The 12858-nt window shown below is 36.9% G+C and overlaps 1 protein-coding gene across 2 annotated transcripts in view; it reads right to left on the reverse strand.

Annotated features, from left to right (window-relative positions):
* SCEL (sciellin) overlaps nucleotides 1-12858 on the reverse strand; it is a 307279-nt gene that overhangs the window by 168491 nt on the left and 125930 nt on the right. The window contains exon 3 of one of the 2 annotated variants that reach the window (XM_025875050.2): nucleotides 11938-12105. The exons of the other annotated variant lie outside the window; for it this stretch is intronic. The gene's annotated coding sequence lies outside the window, so the exon portion shown is untranslated. The remainder of the gene's footprint in view (nucleotides 1-11937; nucleotides 12106-12858) is intronic. 2 annotated transcript variants of the gene reach the window in all.

Here is a 12858-nt window from a genome sequence, read left to right on the forward strand (position 1 = left end):
TTTTTATTTATCTTAAAACAACAGTCATCAATCATAAAGATTAGGTTCTTGGAGCTATGAAAAATAACCTCCACTGAGCTCAAGAGCATCTTTTTGCTCTGCAGCATGTGGAACAGTGAGATTGGCTTCTCTAGCCCTCATAAACAGAAGCAGAGATAAAATTAAATATCCAGTATTTGAACCAGAAATTGATCTGAGCTCTAACATTGCTGATTGCAACCCTGAGGGTTTTTTTTTTTTAAGTAGTCTCTACACTCAACGTGGGGCTTGAACTAATGACCCTGAGATCAAGAGTTGCATTCTTTATGGACTGAGCCAGCCAGGCACCCCCTGCGGGTTTTGATCATTAGAACGCAGTGAAAATCGAAGACGTTTTGAAAGAAAACCTTAATTAAAAAAAAAATTGTAATAGCACAAAAAGGATAGAACTGAAGTCCTCTCTTTTTTTTGGAAGTTACTCTTAATTGAGCATTAATTATGCCAGGCACTGTGCTAAATGTTTATGTAACTCCTTTAACCATCACATGTCTACAGATACAATCTTATTTTTCTTTTCTTATACAAGGGGAAACAGAAATTCAAAGAGGTTAAGTAATTAGTCTCAAGTCACATGGCCAATGAACGGCAAAGGAGAGTAAGGCTTAGTCTGTGCTTCAAAAGCCTTCTCCTTCCAGTCTGCCACACTGGCTCTCTGAAAATGCAAACGCTACTAGTCACTCAGAGTTTATTGTATTACAGGTCAAGGAGGGAAGAACACAGAGGACCTCTATGTGCCAGCACTTTACATGCATTATTTCCTCTAAAGCACACTGTAACCTTGTGAAGTAGGCATTAAAAATATTGACATTCAAACCCCTCAAGGGACACAATCAAGATTACAGAAATACTAGGTGGCACAGCTTGTATTTGAAACCACGTCTGTCTGACTCAAAGACATATTCTTTTGGCTCTCTCCATGCACCTCTACAAAGTGGAGCCCTTCGATAATGCTGGTATTTGTGGACTGAACAAAAAATCATCTTAGATGAGGCTTTTTTTATTGACTGTAGTTAGCTTCAGAGGACAATATTAGTCCTATGGCATAGCTAAATCCATATATATCACAAATTTCCAGATAACAAGCTCTATATTTTCTACTTTTCAGTAGATGTCACAAATCTCCTTTAAACACTTTGGGGGAGGGGTGTTTGTTTCTTATTTGACAAGAAAGAAAGAAAGAAAGAAAAAGAAAGAAAGAAAGAAAGGAAGGAAGGAAGGAAGGAAGGAAGAAAGGAAGAAAGGAAGAAAGGAAGAAAGAAAGGAAGAAAGAAAGAAAGAAAGAAAGAAAGAAAGAAAGAAAGAAAGAAAGAAAGAGAGAGAAAGAAAGAGGAACGGAGGGAGGGAGGAAGGAAGGAAGAAAGAAAGGGAAGAAAGAGAAAGGAAGGAAGGAAGGGAGGGAAGGAAGGAAGGAGGGAGGGAGAAAAGACACAATGAAGCAAAAGTATGTTATGGTGAAATCATATAATAAAATGCAATTGCTTATGCATAAGCTATTCAAAACTTTTTTGAGAGAGAGAGAGAGTGAGCCAGCATGAGCAGGAGGTGGGTGGAGGGGGTTGCCAAGGGAGAGGGAGAGAGAGAATCTTAAGCAGGCTCCACACCCAGCACAGAGCCCAACACAGAGCTTGATCTCATGACCCTGAGATCATAACCTGAGCAGAAATCAAGAGTCCTATGCTTAACCCGAGCCAACCAGGTGCCCCGAACTATTCAAACTTTTATTGAGTCTTATGACTGTCACTTAAGAAAAGAAACTAAACAAAAAAATCCAAATTCTAATGAAAACTAACACCAAATATTCATTGATCAAATTGTCATTTTCCATAGCCCAAATTGTAACTTCACATTCTTACAAAAGTACACAGCATTTGCAAATTTCAATAGCATGTTAAATGGAAGAAAGAACATGTAGCCCTCTCTTCCAGACAGTACTCTCCTGGAGACCCTATACTAAGACCAAATGCAGCTTTGCCGGCACTACATCTTTTTTTTTTTTTTTTTTAAGATTTTATTTATTTGAGAGAGTGAGTGAGTGTGTAGGAGCAGGGGGAGGGGCAGAGAGAGAGGGAAAGGGAGAAGCAGAATCCTGGCTGAGCGTGGAGCTCAATCCCAGGACCGTGACATCATGACCGTGACATCGTGGCCTGAGCTGAAGTCAGACTCAGACGCTTAATCAACTGAGCCACTCAGGTGCCCCAGGCCCTACATCTTGAATGGAATCCACACGCATCTGTATATTGCTGTGAACCAGCAAAGATAATGGCAATGAAAAATGAGGAAGAGGTTTTTGTCAACAGTGCTGAAGGGGAAAGAGAGAAATTGGAGGCATAGAAAAGTGGCAGGCATTTACTTTATTTTGAGCAAGATAAGATTATACTCAAATTTTAAATTTCAAAATGCTGTTAAAAAAATAATACATGCCTCAAAACACTACGGTAAAACAAGAGTGGTGACAAAACCCTTCGCATGACCACATGACCCAATGACACCCTGTCCCCTCAGCCCAGTCACCCTCACGATGGCATCCCTGGACCACTCAGCTTCTACCGCTCCGAGTCTTGGCTTTGTTAAATTTCTCGGTTGTTTTTCTTTAATTTCACTGATTTCTATTATCATTTCTTTCCCTCTATTTATTTCCACCTCACTTTGCTTTTCATTTTCAACCTTCTTAAGATGAAACCTTAGAACTTTGATTTTAGACCTTTCTTCTTTCCTAAAAAAAAACATTTAAAGATTAAATTTCTAAGTGCTGCTTTTGCTGCATCTCACAAAGTGTGATATGTTGTCATTTTGTTATCAGTTTGAAATATTTTCTAATTTATCTTACTACTTCTCTGATCTGCAGATTATTTAAAATTTGTTTAATTTCTAAAATTTGAGGTTTTCAATTTCCAGTTTAATTGTTCTGGTTAGGAAAACATACTTTGTACAGTTTTAATCCTTTCTGATTTATTGAGGCTACCATTATTATAGCCTACCATTATTACCATGTACATTTTTAAAAAATACATAGTTTGTAGCTGCTGGGTGTAGCATTCTATAAATATCAGTTATGTTCTGATGATTGGTGGTGGTGTTCACATCGTCTATGTCTTTACTGACTCTTTTGTCTAGTCGCTTCTCAATTAGTGGGAGAGAAGTACTGAAATCTCCAGATATGATTGTGGAATCTGTTTCTCCATTTAATTCTGTCGATTTTGCTTCACGGGTTTGGAGGTTCTATAATGAGCCATGGTGGTGTAGTAGAATAGAAATATTTGGTCTTTGTCTCTGGTTCCTGGCACAGAACTCCTAAAACCTCTGGAATTCACCATCTTTTGTATGCTTATGAGATAGATGTGGCAGGGACCTAGATAGCTTCAGGATTGGGACTGGCCACCAGAATAGCCAACCAAGTGATTAGACGGAGAGAGGAACTGGAGATTGGGTCAATCACCAATGGCCAATGATCTAATCAATTGTGCTTACATAATAAAATTTTCATTAAAAAACTGGGTTTGGGGAACTTCTGGGTTGGTGAACACATCAAGGTGCTGGGAGGGTGGCATGCCCAAAGACGGCATTAAGCTTTGCACACCTTCCCCCTATACCTTGCCCTAAACATTGCTTCCATTTGTCTTTCCTGAGATGTATCCTGTATAATAAACCCATAATTGTTAAGTGCTTTCCTGAGTACCATAATTCATTTTAGTGAATTATTGAATCAGAGGGAAGGTTGTACAAACCTCATACCTTGTAGTCAGGATAGCAGGAGTGTAGGTCTCCTGAGGATCGCATTTGTGACAGGTGTCTGAAGTGAGTATAGGATTGAGGGACTCAGCCCTTAACTCAGTCCAAGTAGTATCAGAATTCAATTGAATTGAATTGTAGGACACCCACTTGGTGTCAGAACATTGGAGAATTAGTCGGTGTCAGGGAAAAAAACTACACAGGGGTATTAATATCTATATTTGCTATGGTTTCCTGTTGAAGTGATTCTTTTCTAATTATAAAATATTCCTATTTCTCTCTAATAATACTCTTTATCCTGAAGTCTGTTTTATATGACATTTGTATGGTATATCTTTCTATATCCTTATATTTAAAATGTATCTCTTGCAGACAATATATAATTGCATCTGGCTTCTTTTTTTTAATCCATTTGACCTTTCCTGTGTCCAACATTGTCTAGTAGAACTTTCTGTGATGATGGAAATGTTCCACATCTACACCATCCAATATGAAAGCCACTATTCACATGTGGCTATTAAGCCCTTGAAATGTGGCCAGTGTAACTGAGAAACTGAATTTGTAATTATATTTCATTTTAATTAACTTAAATTTAAATAGCTACATATGGTAGTGCAGTCATATTAGACAAGACAGGTTTAGTTCATTGACTTTTAAGGTAATTGCTGATATGGCTGGATATAGGTCTACCATTTTGCTTACTTTCTGTTTGTGTTCCTCTTGGATCATTTCTATAGATCACCAAGTTGTCTGATGCTTTACTTTACCATTAGCTTCCCTGCACACTCCATTCCTCTCCTTCATCATTTGGAAGCACATAGCCAACATTCAATATTCAGTTCAATGATTTTCAATTATTTGAAGAAGTTCCTGGATTCGCATATATGAACCAGATCATTCCTCCCCTTGGTTCCTCTACTATATTGTACACATTTATCTCTCCTGGTACCTTTAACTTTATTACTAGGTTATAGCCCTGTCTCTCCCTCCTAGTTACCTATGTTTTATTCATCTTTGGTCTTTGTAACACTGATTTGTTCTCTTAATACTGTACTGATTCTTTTGTAAATCTCATGAAATCATTTTGTAAATCTCATGAAAAGATCGACTAGAAGGAAAACCATTCCCTATTAAAACTTTTCTTTGCCATGGACTGGACAGATGTTAATAATGCTATTCTCAGCTTCATCAGACTGAAAAAGTTATGAAAGAATTGCCTCTCAGAAAAACACCTAACAATAGCACATCCTTTGTCAAGACAGTGCCTTGTTGCTATTAGATTGAATTGAAATCCACATCAATGGAAATAATTTAATCAGCTAAAGGGATTCTGGATTCTAGCAAAAAGAGAATGTAGGATTCTCTCAGAGGTTGTGAAATCGGCATCAAAATATTTGATATTCACTAAGGAGACAAAGTCACCTGTTGATTTTCACTGCATGTAACCAGAAGGATAAATTGAGTAGACCACTTGGCATAGTCTCTGAACTTCAGCAGGTATATCAGAAAGAACAAAGGCTCTGAAGTAAAATAAACCTAGTTTTGAATCCCTGATCTTCTATTCACTAGCTGTGCAGTCTTTGAGATGTTCCTTAATCTCTCTGAGACTCTGCTTCATCTATAAAATATGAAAATTGATACTTAATTTATGCCATTGTTATAAATACTTAAGATTATATATATATTTTTTTATTGAAGTATAATTAATATTCAATGTTATGTTAGTTTACTCCATGCTCATCATGATAAGTGTACTCTTAATCTCTTCATCTATTTCATCCATCTTCCCAACTACCTCCTCTCTGGCAACCACCAGTTTGTTCTCTATATTTAAAAGTCTGTTTTTTCATTTGCCTCTTTTTTCTTTCTTTGTTTTGTTTCTTAAATTCCATATATGAGTGAAATCATATGGTATTTGTCTTTGTCTGACTTATTTTACTTAGCATTATACCTTCTAGGTCCACCCAAATTGTTGCAAATGGAAAGATTTCATTCTTTTTATGGCTGAGTAATATTTCACTGTGTATATACACCACATCTTCTTTATCCATTCATCTATCGATAGACATTTGGATTGCTCCCATATCTTGGCTATTGTAAATAATGCTGCAATGAATACCAGGATGCATATATCTTTTTTAACTAGTATTTTTGTTTTCTTTGGGTAAATACCCAGTAGTGGAATTACCAGGTCATATGGTAATTCCATTTTTAATTTTTGAGGAACCTCCATACTGTTTTCCATACAGTGGCTGCACCAATCTGCATTCTCAGCAACAGTGCAGGAGGGTTCCTTTTTCTTGACATCCTCACCAATATTTATTATTTCTTGTCTTTTTGATTCTAGCCATTTTGACAGGTATAAGGTGATATCTCACTGTGGTTTTAATTTGCATTTAATTTGTGTCATTTGTTATAAGTACTTAAAATTATATATAAAATGCCTGGCAAATAAAGTTTGCATTGAATAGAAAACATTAATATTATTTTATAAGCATTCTCATTATTATTTTTATTTATAGTATACATTTAGTCCAGTTCATTGGAAACAATTTAGGGTATATTAAGGCTGACTTGATAACTACTCTTGGCAATATATTTTGCTTTGATAACTACTCTTGGCAATATATTTTGCTTTGATAACTACTCTTGGCAGTATATTCTGCTTTGCACAAATTCAAAAATCTCCAGAGTTTTATTTTATTGTAGTATTGCTAGGATTTATAAATCAACCTATATGAAAGGCATTTCAGACCAAGAAGGATTCTTCTGGATCACATGTCAACAATACAAAATGCTGCCACGTACCAAGAACTGAACATGTGTCAGGCATTATGCTAAATACTTTACATGAATTATCTAATTTAATTTAATCCTTACAATAACCATTGGAGGCAGGGGCTATTGCAAAAAAAGAAAACAAAGCCTTTGAGAGGTTAACAACTTGCCCAAGCTCATACAGTTAGATACAAAGCTGTGATTCAAAGTCCTGTTTCTAAAGCCCTTATCTTTTAATTACCACCCAATACTGTTTTCCAGATGACCCAAATCCTCTGTTATCTATTCTTACTACACCTGGAGGCCAATCCAGGGTTGCATCTACTTAACAGTAAAGGCAATAGTAAAACCAACATGAACCAGAAAAGAAAATGCCTTGCCGTTAGGAAACCACATCATTTTAAAGGTGCTATGAATTAATGTTTCTAATAAGGCAGGGGTCAACTGATATTGGTAGGCATTAGCAGTCCTAACACTAGGATTAGCATTCTTCCAAACACGTTGCTTTGTATTTCACTATTGCTCACAAAGGTTCACCTGACGGAGCTGTCCTTGCACCTGTTTACCAATGGAGAGAAGAGAACCCGCTCATATTCACACACACTACTCACACAGAGTGAATCACCCTCAGAGCTAGTGAAAGAACAAGTTCTCTTCTCCATCATAAAACTTCTTTCCACTTTGTTGCATTAGCTTAATGAATGACAAACTTCAGTATAAAAGAAAAGATGAAGGAGGCACCTGGCTGGCTCAGTCAGTAGAGCATGCAACTCTTGATTTCAGGGTCCTGAGTTTAAATCCCAAGTTGGTCATGAAGCCTACTTATTAAAAAAAAAAAAATGAGGATTAAAGGGAGCTACAGCAGATATTGAGATCCATCCACATTTGTAAATGCATTAGGGGACAGGAAACCAATGTTCTAACCTGAGGACTTTTAGCTGAATTGAAATATTCTCTTCCCCCATATATCTGAAATTGAAAACGGTTCCGTGGTCCTTATTAAAATTAATACAAATATCACTCTTAAGAGGCACACTATGACAGAGCTATAATCAAGGCAAAAAGGGATTTTAATTGGCCTTTCCATTGTTCAAGAAAGGAATGTTGGTTTTAATTTCTTAATTTTTGCAGTGTGTGTGTCTAAGTGATATGAACTGAAGTTTTAAGATTTAAGTTTTACTAAACTCTTCTTTTTTTTTTTTTTAAAGATTTCATTTATTTATTCATGAGAGACAGAGAGAGAGAGAGAGGCAGAGGGAGAAGCAGGCTCCCAAGGAGCAGGGGGCCCGATGCAGGACTCCATCCCAGGACCCCGGGACCACGACCCGAGCCGAAGGCAGACGCTCTAACCATCTGAGCCACCCAGGCGCCCTTTACTAAACTCTTCTTAAGAAACTATCACTACAGGGCGCCTGGGTGGCTCAGTCGTTAAGCGTCTGCCTTCGGCTCAGGGCACGATCCCAGCAACCTGGGATCCAGCCCCGCATCCGCATCCGGCTCCCTGCTCAGCGGGGAGCCTGTTTCTCCCTCTCCCACTCTCCCTGCTTGTGTTCCCTCTCTCGCTGTGTCTCTCCCTGTTAAAAAATAAATAATAAAAAAAAGAAACTATCACTACCATTATCATTTGCAATTAATCAGGGAAGTTCAGAAAGCCACTAATTCCAACAGAATTCCTATGTCTCTTGCTATGAATCAGGTTGCCCCTAAGTTCCCACTTAACACAGAAAGGCTGTGTGTGTGTGTGCGCGCGCGTGTGTGTGTGCGCGCGCGCACGCATATCTGAAAGAGAAAAAACAATTTCATATTTTTTAGAGTCTGGATTTAGCTATTTTTTTTCTAGTGGCTCATCTAATATAAAATAAGAAAAATGGCACAAGAAACTGAGTAGAAAATTCAAAGAATGTTTCAATACTAAAATATACAGTTTCAGGGCTCATATTTTTGGTTTCCAAAATCTGAAAAGATCCTATAAAAATTATTTATAGATTACAGTATAAGGAGAGAAGGAACTAATCTACCTAATGCATTTTCTTTGAAAAATAAAGACTGACATGGATGTTTAATAAGGTAAAAATCAATAGAATGCAATCATTTTACATCTTTTCAAACTAGGCAGACTAGGATTTTCTTGATTAAGAAAGACAAAAGGACACCTGCCCTACCGCCCACCTCGCCACCCCCCAAAAAATCAAGGGAAAGTTGAGGTAAACCAGAACACCCAAAAGAGTTGTACATTTTGTGCACTGTTTAAACATGCCTGACTAAGGGAGCAAGTGGGTTTGGAAATCTATGCTCTAGTTGTGTAGCTGGACTCCATGGCTCTCTGGAAGAATTTCTTTGCAGGGCTAGGCCACATCAGGGAGAGCACATGTGCCCAATGGATTGCTTGTCCCAATTTATCCACCCTGAGAGAGCACTTTTTCTAATTTATGAAAGGCCCTGTAGAGGCTGGGTGTGGCCAGTGAAAAGACCACATTCTTCATGATATGCCTTTTCTTTGTTTAAATCTAAAATTGTTTGTGCTCAATTTCTTACATGCTTCATTCATTCAACAAGTATTTATTGAGCCCCTTGGCTGCATGTGCCACCAATACAACCAGGAACAAACCATAGGCACCTGACCACAAGTTGCTGTCAGTCTAGGTACATGGGGACAAGTAACCAAAGATTACAATGCAATTACTTTTAGCCTCTTGTGTGGCCGTGTTCCTAAAATTACCATGACCATCAAACCTGAAACTGACAAAATTAAGATGTAGTAGAAAATAGATGTAAAAGGATCTCATTTTCACAACAAACCAGATACTCCCATTTTAAAAATCTGCTCCAACAACAAATATTTCTCTTACCTAATTTCACTCAATTATTCAGAAAACATTGCTGCATCCCTGTAATCTAGGAAACTGTAGAATTTCCTACCAATTTCACTATTTCTGAGCTAAATCTAATACAAACTTTGTTAGTATATAAACTGGGGCAGGTTCTATGCCAAAGTTTCTGACTCATTAAATATGGATCATAACACTACATTTATTCTACAATTGTTATGAGCATTAAATGAATTAAATTATATAAAGTGACTAGTACATAATAAATATTCTCTATTTCCTGCATTTATTTTAAAGTTTGTAAATCTAATATTGTTGGCAAGTTTGAATTTAATCAGTGGTTTTTTGTTTTTGTTTTTGCACTTCTATTTTCCATTGGCCTATTTTCACAATTCCAATAAAATTTGTATTTACCGCATGAGACTTTCACAAGCATTGTGGTAGTTGAGGGCTGATTTTCTGGATCTGAAGAGATAATGGTAAAAATATTGGTTCTGAAACTATACAGTCCTGAGTTCAAACCAACCTCTGACACTCCTCAGTCCAAATGTATCTGACATGAGGATCATCTGACAAGAGGATCATCTTAGAAGCAATGTGTATATGTAAGGCTTATTTCCTTCTCTCCCTGAAAAGCTACCGTTAAACCAACAGTGTGTTGGCTGTAGTGTTTTGAGCATTTGTTGTTCTTTGTTTTTGTTTTTACAACCTATGGTATCTTGACATTTAGGAAACACAGTAATCTATGTAATGGTAAGAAATTTATTTAAACTCCTTAATTTGCCATTTCTTCGTTTGTAAATCTATTTTACTCATAAACCTATTTCTTAAAGTTGATAGAAGTAAATGAAATAATACATACGTGGTGCCTGGCATAGTGCCTGGCATGTAATGAATGATTTATACATGTTAGCCATTAATAACTGTATCCACATTTTGCATTGAGAGGATGAAATATAAATCGATCCTCATTCTCTGCAATAAACCAAAAACCTATCCCCAGAAGGGTCTATAGAAGACAGTTTCCAGAATTCAACGATATAATGCTTATCAGTCTTGTAGCAAGGCACAAGGGTTGCTAGAAAGAGTGAGCACGGATCAGATGTTTGCATATTTGGTGCTAGATAACCTGAGTATTGACCTAGAGTTCCCTACAAAGGATGGAATTAGTTCAGTGGTCTCTAGGGTTAAACTGAACCTCCAGGATGGAGATTGATTACATGGTTCAGCTGTGGGGAAAGAAGAAAAACACTGGGACTTCGAAAAGAATATCATTTGAAAAGAATACCATTTTTGTTAACAGGGCTGGCTTCCTTTCTTCTTTCCTCTTTCTGTTTCTTTTCTGTCTGGATCAGCTAGAATCAGTTTCTGTTGCTTGCAATCAAAGAATAACTATTACATAAGATAATCTGCCTTATTATCGACACAACATCCTTATTAATTCTAAACTCATTAGCTCTTTGAACAACCAACTCCTTACTCATTAGGTATTTCTGCAGGTGTTCGTGTAATTTTGTGGGTTTAGCTGTAAAATATTTCAATTCAAGATAATGGACAAAAACTACTTGAGTAAGATTTAACCATGTAAATAATGGACTTTCCCCCCATGATTTTATATTGAAGAGGCCGCTCTCAGTTATTGACTACTGCCAAGTTCCAACGTTCTCTCTCCACAGCCTTATCCTTTGGTTCATGCTGCTTTTCCTCTCAGAAATGCCCTTCCTACCACCTCCACCTGTGGAAAGCATATTTATTCTCAAAAGACTGATTTAAATATCAACTCTGCAAAGCCTTCCCTATTTCTCAGGTTAGAACTAATCACTCCACATCTGTGATTCCTGGCAACATCACCTCTGTTGGAACAGTGCTCAGGTGTGCCTTGAACAACAGATAACCAGGCTTCTCAAAGAATTCATCGTAGATTACCAGAGTTATGACAAATATAAAAGCCATATCTATAACTCATTGGCATAAAGATGAATGTATTAATATTATACACTAACACATTTACTTTGACCTAAAAGTTCATTTCTTTTTCCAATTTCAAAAGAAAGTAAACCTTTTCTGTTTAGTAGAGTGGAACCTTGGCACTGTGTCCACTGTCTCATGAGGAAGTTTTCCCTGTGTGCATGTGCTCTTATACATTTTTCTCATTCATGCAATCCACAGCTCAACGAGGCTTCTCTGAAAGACAGGTTTGGTTTCAGAATATGAGGATAGGATCAAACTTGAGATAAGAGTAAATGATTCAGCATTAAGGGGGTTCTCTTAAAGGAGGCTTTTATTTTTTTCTTAATTGAATGACTTAAATATATAATGATTATTTTTTAAAAGAGTCCAAACCTATTGAAAGTTTGCTAGTTAAACGTCTAGTTTTCTATAGAACATTTTTCTAGCTAGAACCAGGGCTACTATGGGCATTAACAGTCATTTGTTTTGTTTGTAGTTTACCAATTTAGAGCAATATTTGAGTTAATCTGAAATAAAATAACTATCATTTGTGTGATACTTTACAATTTATAAAGCACTTACACATATATTACTCATTTAATCTATATCTTACCTTGAAAGTTCGGTGTCTTTTATTTTTCATTTGACAGGCAAGAAAAACAAGCCTCAGATGGATGAAGTGACTTCCCCAAGGTCACACAGCTGGTAGTACAGAGTCTGGGACTCATGCCCTTAAAGTGCTTCTAATCCCAGACTCTCATATTCCTTCCAGTACATCATGCTGCCCATAGGGGAAAAAAGCATCTATGTAAAAACATTCATTAAAGAGTTGAGCTCATACTTCCAAGCAGATTGATGTTCTTTTAGAAAACCTAATGGCATTTTTATAGATGTCATTGTTATGAGTTTAGTTCTAAAACATTCAACAAAAGATGGTTGACAAAATTTATTTTCAGTGGAAGTCAAAATTAACTGAACAATATTTTGAATTTATATGAAATTCTATGGATCATGAACTTTGATAGAAATTATAATAAATATGTCCGGAATGGACACATAAGATACATATTTTTAATGTCAAATTCCAAGTCTTTTTTCCTTAGCTTGTTAGATCTCCCTTTCCTTCCTTTCTCTTCTCTGTCTCTTAAGCCTCACCTTAGATGTAGACCCCTTTCATACTCTTTTGGTAAACAACCTAAAACAAACTTTTCTGTGAGTCATCTTTTTATTCTTTAAAATTTTTTATTGTTATGTTAATCACCATACATTACATCATTAGTTTTTTGATGTAATGTTCCATGATTCATTGTTTGTGCATAACACCCAGTGCTCCACGCAGAACGTGCCCTCTTTAATACCCATCACCAGGCTAACCCATCCCCCCACCCCCCTCCCCTCTAGAACCCTGAGTCTGTTTTTCAGAGTCCCATCGTCGCTCATGGTTTGGCTCCCCCTCCGATTTCCCCCCCTTCATTCTTCCCCTCCTGCTATCTTCTTTTTTTTTCTTAACATATATTGCATTATTTGTTTCAGA

Source organism: Callorhinus ursinus, unplaced genomic scaffold (genome assembly GCF_003265705.2).
Source record: "Callorhinus ursinus isolate GAN/ISIS: 27379988/994484 unplaced genomic scaffold, GSC_fseal_2.0 scaffold7, whole genome shotgun sequence".
NCBI lineage: Eukaryota > Metazoa > Chordata > Mammalia > Carnivora > Otariidae > Callorhinus > Callorhinus ursinus.